The 9,252-nt window shown below is 39.3% G+C and overlaps 1 long non-coding RNA gene across 2 annotated transcripts; it reads right to left on the minus strand.

Moving 5' to 3' along the window:
* Window positions 1-2,773: 2,773 nt before the first annotated feature.
* Window positions 2,774-8,977, minus strand: LOC141108228 (uncharacterized). Of its 2 annotated transcripts, none has more exons than XR_012236033.1 (2): window positions 8,562-8,977; window positions 2,774-3,329 (listed from the first exon to the last, which is right to left on the minus strand). It is a non-coding gene; the product is annotated as an uncharacterized lncRNA (long non-coding RNA). The 2 variants fall into 2 exon arrangements; XR_012236034.1 differs by having other exon boundaries at window positions 8,526-8,977.
* Window positions 8,978-9,252: the final 275 nt, after the last annotated feature.

Genomic DNA, 9,252 nt, shown 5'->3' on the forward strand with positions numbered 1-9,252 from the left:
ACACAGCCACCAGAGACCCCGCATAGGCACCAGAAACCAGGAAGGAGCAGAGTGCATAGTATTTCAGGAGATGAGTTAAAGAGTGGAAGGAACAGAGTCCTCCAGAAGCACAGAGTATTTCAGGAGATGAGGGGTATTTAGTGGAAGCAGAAATGTCTTCCAGCAGCATAGAATGTTTCAGAAGACAAGGGTTATTTAGGGCGAAGGAGCAGAGTCCACCAGCAGCACAGAGTATTTCAAGCGAGGAGAGTTATATAGTGGAAGGAGTAGAGTCCTCCAGCAGCACAGAGCATTTCAGGAGATTAGGGTTATATAGTAGAAGGAGTAGAGTCCTCCAGCAGCACAGAGCATTTCAGGAGATTAGGGTTACAATATCTCACAAAAGTGAGTACACCCCTGACATTTTTGTAAATATTTCATTACAACACCGAAGAAATGACACTTTGCTACAATGTAAAATAGTGAGTGTACAGCTTGTATAACAGTGTAAATTTTCTGTCCCCTCAAAATAATTCAACACACAGCCATTAATGTCTAAACCGCTGGCAACAAAAGTGAGTGAAAATGTCCAAATTGGGCTCAATTAGCCATTTTCCCTCCCCAGTGTCATGTGGCTTGTTGTTACAAGGTCTCAGGTGTGAATGGGGAGCAAGTGTGTTAAATTTGGTGTTATCGCTCTCACTCTCTCATATTGGTCACTGGAGGTTCAACATGGTACCTCATGGCAAAAACTCTCTGAGGATCTGAAAAAAAAGAATTGTTGCGCTACATAAAGATGGCCTAGCCTGTAAGAAGATTGCCAAGACCCTGAAACTGAGCAGCAGCACGGTGGCCAAGACCATACAGCGGTTTAACAGGACAGGTTCCACTCAGATCAGGCCTCGCCATGGTCGACCAAAGAATTTGAGTGCACGTGCTCAGCCTCATATCCAGAGGTTTTCTTTGGGAAATAGACATATGAGTGTTGCTAGCATTGCTGCAGAGGGTGAAGGGGTGGGGGTCAGCCTATAAGTGCTCAGACCATACGCAGCACACTGCATCAAATTGGTCTGCATGGCTGTCATCCCAGAAGGAAGCCTCTTCTAAAGATGATGCACAAAAAAGCCCGCAAACAGTTTGCTGAAGACATGCAGACTAAGGACATGGATTACTGGAACCATGTCCTATGGTCTGATGAGACCAAGATAAACTTGTTTGGTTCAGATGGTGTCAAGCGTGTGTGGTGGCAACCAGGTGAGGAGTACAAAGACAAGTGTGTCTTGCCTACAGTCAAGCATGGTGGTGGGAGTGTCATGGTCTGGGGCTGCATGAGTGCTGCCGGGACTGGGGAGCTACAGTTCATTGAGGGAACCATGAATGCCAACATGTACTGTGACATACTGAAGCAGAGCATGATCCCCTCCCTTCGGAGACTGGGCCACAGGGCAGTATTCCAACATGATAACAACCACAAACACACCTCCATGATGACCACTGCCTTGATAAAGAAGTTGAGGGTAAAAGTGATGGACTGGCCAAGCATGTCTCCAGACCTAAACCCTATTGAGCATCTGCAGGGCATCCTCAAATGGAAGGTGGAGGAGTGCAAGGTTTCTAACATCCACCAGCTCTGTGATGTCGTCATGGAGGAGTGGAAGAGGACTCCAGTGGCAACCTGTGAAGCTCTGATGATCTCCATGCCCAAGAGGGTTAAGGCAGTGCTGGAAAATAATGGTGGCCACACAAAATATTGACACTTTGGGCCCAATTTGGGCATTTTCACTTGGGGTGTACTCACTTTTGTTGCCAGCAGTTTAGACATTAATGGCTGTGTGTTGAGTTATTTTGAGGGGACAGCAAATTTACACTGTTATACAAGCTGTACACTCACTACTTTACATTGTATCAAAGTGTCATTTCTTCAGTGTTGTCACATGAAAAGATATAATAAAATATTTACAATACAGGGGTGTACTCACTTTTGTGAAATACTGTAGATCAGACCAAAATGGGGAACAAATGAGGAGGAAAGAGGGACAGAGGGACTTTGTTCTAAATCAGGGACAATCCCTTGAAATCAGGGACAGTTGGGAGCTATGGTATATAGTAGAAGGAGCACAGTCCTCCAACAGCATAGAGAATTTCAGGTGAGGAAACACACATATCGCAGTTGTTGGCTGGGAAAACTGCTGTTTTTTTGCTACAGGCAGGTTATACGGTGGGAAATGGATGCCCCTGGGTTGCTCCCTGCTTCTGAGTACAGAGGAGGGGCCCCATCTTTCATCTCTATTCCAGGTGCTGTAAAGTGGATGTAGAAATGAGGTGTTTGCAGATCGTGTCACTGCGTGTAGCAGGACAGTGGGATGTGAAGAGCCTGACATGACCTGCGATGGTGCACCTGCCAGCGAGTCGCAGCTGACAGCAGGGTGTAAATGATGGCAGTGTCAATGAGAAGCAGAGAAAGGTTACACTAGACAAGAACATACATGTCCACCATCATAGGTTCACTGAACAGCAACTAAAGCAAAATCAAAATACCCTTTTCAGCATTTCCTTGATAAACTGTCTACTTGTTCCTGTGGCCCAACTGTTGGCATACCATAAGTTCCATCACTACTGTCTCTGCCCTCCTAGGTTTTGTTCTGCTGTTTGCAGCCATTTCTGCTTGACTGGAATTTAGGGGCTACACAAGTCCTCATATGTATAAAAAAAATACCACCAAAGAGAAGGCACAGAGCGGAGTGGTAAAAAGAAGAAAATTGGGCAGTATGCACCCCACAAAAGACTACATTAGTTCGACTGAGTGCGCTTTTGTAATGCAAATTACAAAATACATTTAAAACAATATATTTAAAATATGTATTCATTGTTTTTTTTTTTTTTTTTTGCAGCTTCAAGAAAATACTGATCACATCTTTTATTTTTGTGAAAAGTATGAGCGGCCTGCTCCTATTCTATTACCAAAATCTACACATAGCAGGAGCTTTACTAAAACTAGTGCATAGATACCAATCAGCTTCTAACTTCAGCTTGTTCAATTAAGTTTTGACAAAAAAATCTGGAAGCTGATTGGTTACTATTCAGAGCTTCACTAGATTCTGTGTGTACCAGTTGTAGTAAATCTTCCCCAGTAGTTCTTCTCATTTTCAGTATGCTGGGTGTAATTGTCAGAATCCTCCTATTCTGTATGCATGGATACTGCACAGCGGCACTTTCCTTGTTCCTTGTTATAATTCTCTGTATCGGGTTTCATCAGTAAAAGTTTTTGGGTTCACAGACAGACTGCATTGACATACTTGTATCCAGTTCATCTTGATTAGTGACCGGTCTTCTCTAGTCTTAAGTGAGCACTGTGTACATAAAAACACAGAAACTGTTAAAATAGTTTAACTTGTCCTCATGAATGTTTTGTGATTAAATACAAGCTCAACAACTTTCTCTTCATAAATGGAACAAAGGGAGCATTTAGACTTGCAGCTGGGGGGAGCTAAAAACATGCAGTTGAGCCATGTTGTTTTGGCTGCAAAAGCAGCGGACGGGGTGTTCACATGCCCCGGTTGTAGTGTTTGTGTCTGTCAATGTCAAGACTACCCTGTAGACATTTAGCCACCCTATCCTTATAATAACGAATCTGCAATTTGACTGTTATTATGGAAATAAATAGACGAATGAACACTTGGCCAGGGTTATAATTATAAATACATACAAAGACTGGATGCTCACACTGTAAAGAATCCACCATATGACTACTCTCACAGTAAAAAATCCACCACATGACTGCTCTCACATTAAAGAATCCACCATATGACAGCTCTCACAGTAAAGAATCCACCCAATGACTGCTCTCACAGTAAAGAATCCACCCAATGACTGCTCTCACAGTAAAGAATCCACCAAATGACTGCTCTTACAGTAAAAAAAATCCACCACATGACTGCTCTCACAGTAAAGAATCCACCAAATGACTGCTCTTACAGTAAATAATCCACCATATGACTTCTTTCGCAGTAAAGAATCCACCATATGACTGCTCTCAGAGTAAAGAATCCATCATATGGATAACCTTACAGTAGATAATTAATCATATCTCTGCTCTTACAGTAAAGAATAAACACGTGGCTAAGCTTACTGTACATAACCAGAAGGCTATCCATAATGTAAAGAATCCACTATATGGCAATCATTACATCCACCATGTGGTTACCATTACTGTAGGGAACCATATAACGAATCTATGGTAAACAATCAACCATGTGGCTATTCTTATATTACAAAAAACACATGAGGCTGGTCATTCAATAAAGTATAAACTATGTGGCTTTTATTATTGTAAATAATAATAGGACTATCAGTACAGTAAAGAATCCACAATATGACAACCCTTACAGCAAGGAATGTGGCTATGATCACTGTAAAGACCAAAGGTGTTTATTTACTAAAGCTGAAGAGTGCAAAAACAGGCTCACTTCTCCATAGAAACCAATGAGCTTCCAGGTTTTATTACCAAAGCTTAATTGAACAAGCTGAGGTTAGAAGCTTATTGGTTTCTATGCAGAAGTGAGCCTGTTTTTGCACTCTCCAGCTATAATAAATAAACCCCATTTTGTACTTAAAAGTGGGGTATGCCTGTAGAAGCCAATCAGCTTCCAGGTTTTAATGCTAAAGCTTAATTGAACAAGCTGGTATTAAAAGCTGATTGGCTACCATACACAGCTGCATCAGATTCTGATTGCACCAGTTTTAGTAAATCTACCCCCTTCTGACTACCCTTATGATATCCACCATGCAGCCACCCTTACAGTAAAGAATCCACAATATGACTATGCTTACTATGAAGAACCATATTTTCCCTTATAATAAGAAATCTACTAAATGGCTACCTTTGGTGGATTCTAGTAAAGAACTCCCCTTATTGTAAAGAATCAGACAACTGACCACCCCTACAGTAAATAAATAGTAACTTCTCTAAACTTTTAACAATTTTTATAAAATTGACAACTTTTGGAGGAAACAATCCATTTTACTGGCTGTGAAGGTTTCACAGTCTGACAACTTCTGCAACTTTCAAGCAATGTCCACCCTTATCGCACTTTCTGATCTAACTTACAATAAAGGTAAATTGTCTGACGGTGTAAAGAGTTCCCAGTGTGTCTTACAGTAAAGAACCAATAATATGTCTACCCTGACTGGAAAGAACCCACAGTCTGATAGCAACCAACCATGTTTCATCATTAATCTTGTGGGAAAACAATCAACGCTGGCAAATAGAGTTGATGTTTTAATCAACGGGACTCTGTTAAAAGTTTTAATGAATTTACATTTAAATGTTCCTATTATCTGTACACTTACAATAGAGAATCCACGGTCTTCCTAGCAGGAATCAGTCTGATTGACTTTACAGGAGGTCTGATTGACTTTACAGGAGGTCTGATTGACTTTACAGTAACAAATATCCAAATGATCTGTCGTCTTTTTTTTTGTAAAGTGTTTTGTTGTTTCATACTGATAGAGTCCACAAACCGCCCCCCAGATACCACCCTTATCGCTCTGCCCAATAACTGACCCACACTATCTCCGGATTTTTGCTGAATATAAAACCACTTGACCAGTGAAGAGGATGCTGAAGTCAACACAATGAATCTAATTATATTCTCAGCCTGACCTTACGTTCATTCCTCTAAAAACGCTGCCCTATTTTTTTTCCGTGGGAAAAATTCACAGAGCAAGAGAAAAAGTTCAGCACTTTTCCAGTTTTCTACATCTTAAAACAAGTCATCAAGAAGCTGTCAGAGTTTTTGGTGTGCTCAGTATAGCCTTAGAAGCATATTTTAGGAAAGTACGGCCTATAAACATGAGCACATTTCTGACATTTATCTCCCAGTGACAGGTTGGATTCCAGTGCAGGTCGGCACGGTGAAGATTCGTGAGTCCTCGGGGCGCTCTCACCAAACCGACGAGCTGTGTGATAATAAAATGATCGACTTTCCCAGCAAAGTGGAGATAATTATCAGTGTTTGTTGAAGTAGAACTCCAGCCAAAAAAAAAGTTTTTTTTTTTTTAAGTTTTTTTTTAGTTTTGGATGAATCAGGGAAGGGCCAGATATTCTCTAAGGGTTAACATTGCTATAGTATATGTTTACGCATTAAGTAGATTACTTGTCCCTTTCTGTGTGGTCACCCGGACAAGCACAGAAGAAATAGAGGGCAGCAAGCAAAAACCTCACAGCCGTTCTAACCCTTTCCCACATAACTTAAAATAACAAATAAAACATTTGGGCCTGAGTTCCACTTTAAGTGGGAAGTATCCACAAATTTCCCATATTAAGTTGACATATTCTGAAGTGCTGTACAAAGTCAATTGAGCCAAATACACGCAGAAGAACTTACACTCTCTATTGCTGCGTACACACGAGCTGACTTTTCAACCGGACTGGTCCGACGGTCTATCCGACGGACTTTCGGCGGACTTCCTATGGACTTTCCTAACAAACGGACTTGCCTGCACACGATCACACCAATGTCCGACGGATTCGTACGTGATGACGTACGACCGGACTAAAATAAGGAAGTTGGTAGCCAGTAGCCAATAGCTGCCCTAGCGTCGGTTTTAGTCCGTCAGACTAGCATACAGACGAGCGGGTTTTTCGAACGAACTCGAGACCGTCTGAAAGATTTGAAACATGTTTTATTTCTAGGTCCGTTGGACTTTTGTGAAAAAAAAGTCAGCTGGAGCCCACACACGATCGAATTGTCCGACGGAGTCCGGTCCGTCGGATCAAGTCTGCCGGAAAGTCCGCTCGTGTGTACGCAGCATAATACAGTTACATGCTGCTATCTTTATTATTATGATTATTACTTCTAATACATACTCTACTAATACATTTATATAGCCTGAAATATTTCACTGTGTTTACAGAGGACACTGAGACATATACACCAGCCTCTGAACCAGGGGAGCTTACACTCTAATATCCCTACCATAATTACTATTATGATGAGGATGATGATTATTATTCATTTATGTGGCCTGACAGATTTCACTGTGCTGTACAGAGAACACTGAGACATATACATCAGTCTCTGAACCAGAGGGGCTTACACTCTAATATCCCTACCACAGTTTCACACTATTATTATTATGATCATTTATGGATAAAACTTGTTTACATATTATCTTTGTGTGCTACTGATGATCTCTTCAGCTAAAAGTTGTATTCTCAAAAAGTTTAATCACTGGGTCCTTGTGTAGGGTCATGTTTGACTTTTTTCCATACCTAGAAACAATTTAGGCTAAGTCTCCATGCACGCTGGAGCTCAAAAAAGCTTTTTTCTGGACGCCAGATTGCTGGCAGAAAATGCTGGTTGAAAAACACGCTTTTAACAGTGTTTTGTGCTAGCATTTATCGGTGTTTGGTGTTTTTTAGTGGTTTTTGTGGTCAGAAAAATGGCCCTTTGAACGCGATTTTATGGTGTTCAGAGAACAGCCCATAAACTCCACTGCTGATAAAAGCTAAAAAAGGTCCATGTGTGCATGGACACACAGGATAACAGAGTGGAGATTATGGGCTGTTAAAAAAAAAAAAACACCCAAACTCCAAAAAACGGCCGTTTTTGAGCTCCAGTGTACATGGAGCCTAAGTTCACACCTGTGCGTGTGCATTTGATATATATAATGTTTTTTGTTTTTTGTTCCCATTTTTCATGCGTTTTCATGCACTTTTTTTTTGGAGGAGGAGATGGCTGGTTGTTAAATACAAAACCCTGCCAAAAACACTTTCAATTTTCAAACAATTACATGAACATGTATTTTTGATGCGCTTTCATTAAATTCTAGGAATCAAAAAATGCACTGTCCTGCATGTAAAGTCCCTGCACCTTTCTGCAGTTCAGAAAATGCATTAAAAAAAAAAACACTCTCATCTCAAACAGCAAAGGGCATGAAATGAAAGCACACACACTAAAAAAAAAAATAAAATAAAAGATACTATTCTTTTCACATATGACTAGAAAAAAAAAAACAATTAAATGAAGCAATTCGCTGTGAATGAGATACAGGCAAATACCAAAAATATTTGACAGTCACAATGAAGAGATCTGCTGTAACTTCAGAAAGAAAATAGAAATGTGCGGTATGATATAGAAGTTGTATCCAAAGTCTAAACAAAAATTACAATTATTATAAAATTTTGCAAAACTATTATAATATTTATTTGCCCCCCGTGTTAAAGACTTCATTAATATTGTTGTATTTGTATTCATTCCAAACTATACCGCATGTTTTGTCTTTATATTTAAAAGTATATATAAATGATTCAAAATATAGGAGAAAAAAAAGTGCAAATACTGCAGAATAAAATAAATTTGATGGGTGTATATATATATGGAAAAAAATGTAATTGTATATATATCTATATATCTATCTATCTATCTATATATATATATATATATATATATATATATATATATATATATATATGTATATATATATATATATATATATATATATATATATATATATATATATATATATATATATAGTGTGCATACCGCAGATAAAAAAAAAAACTTTTGGCGAAAGTCAACCTTTTTTAGTCAAGACAGCAAGAATCCCAAATGTTTCCTATTGAATGATGTGATAAAGCAGTCCATTAAGCGCAAAAAATCATATACAATCAAAACAATAAGAAAAAAATTTAAATAAAAAAGAAATGAGAAAAAAAATGGTTGAAATGAATATCAATTAAAATAGTTATTGGTAATTCCAAAATAGGCAAACAAAGCAGTAAAAAAAAGTTTAGCTTGTGGAGCCCCAGCTGTATTCTGTGTGGAGTTGGTAAAATAAATCCAGCAAGGTAGAGAAGTGTTTGTGGTAAGTGATTCCAGGTCCCTGTCCTCATCAGGAGCTGCAGAGGATGACATGATATTCAGTGAGAAGTTGCTGATGGTACTGTGTCTGTCTGTGGCTGTCCTAGGGCATGCAGAGGTGTCCCAGGGATCAGGCTGTACCTGTACAGCTGGTTATAACAATGACAAATCATCCTTTGCAGAATCTCAAACTCCATCCTAAAGGAGATACAACCCACAAATGTGTGGGCAAGTGACATGTCACTATATAGCATCTGTCAACTTTATTTACACTCCACTGGGACTTGCTAATAAACCGTTTATAATTACGCCTACCATCAAAATGTTTATGGGCCGGAGTAATAAAAAGAGTATATACATATATATATATATATATATATATATATATATTAGGACATGGATGCACTAA

This window comes from Aquarana catesbeiana, linkage group LG09 (assembly GCF_042186555.1).
Source record: "Aquarana catesbeiana isolate 2022-GZ linkage group LG09, ASM4218655v1, whole genome shotgun sequence".
Classification (NCBI taxonomy): Eukaryota; Metazoa; Chordata; class Amphibia; order Anura; family Ranidae; genus Aquarana; species Aquarana catesbeiana.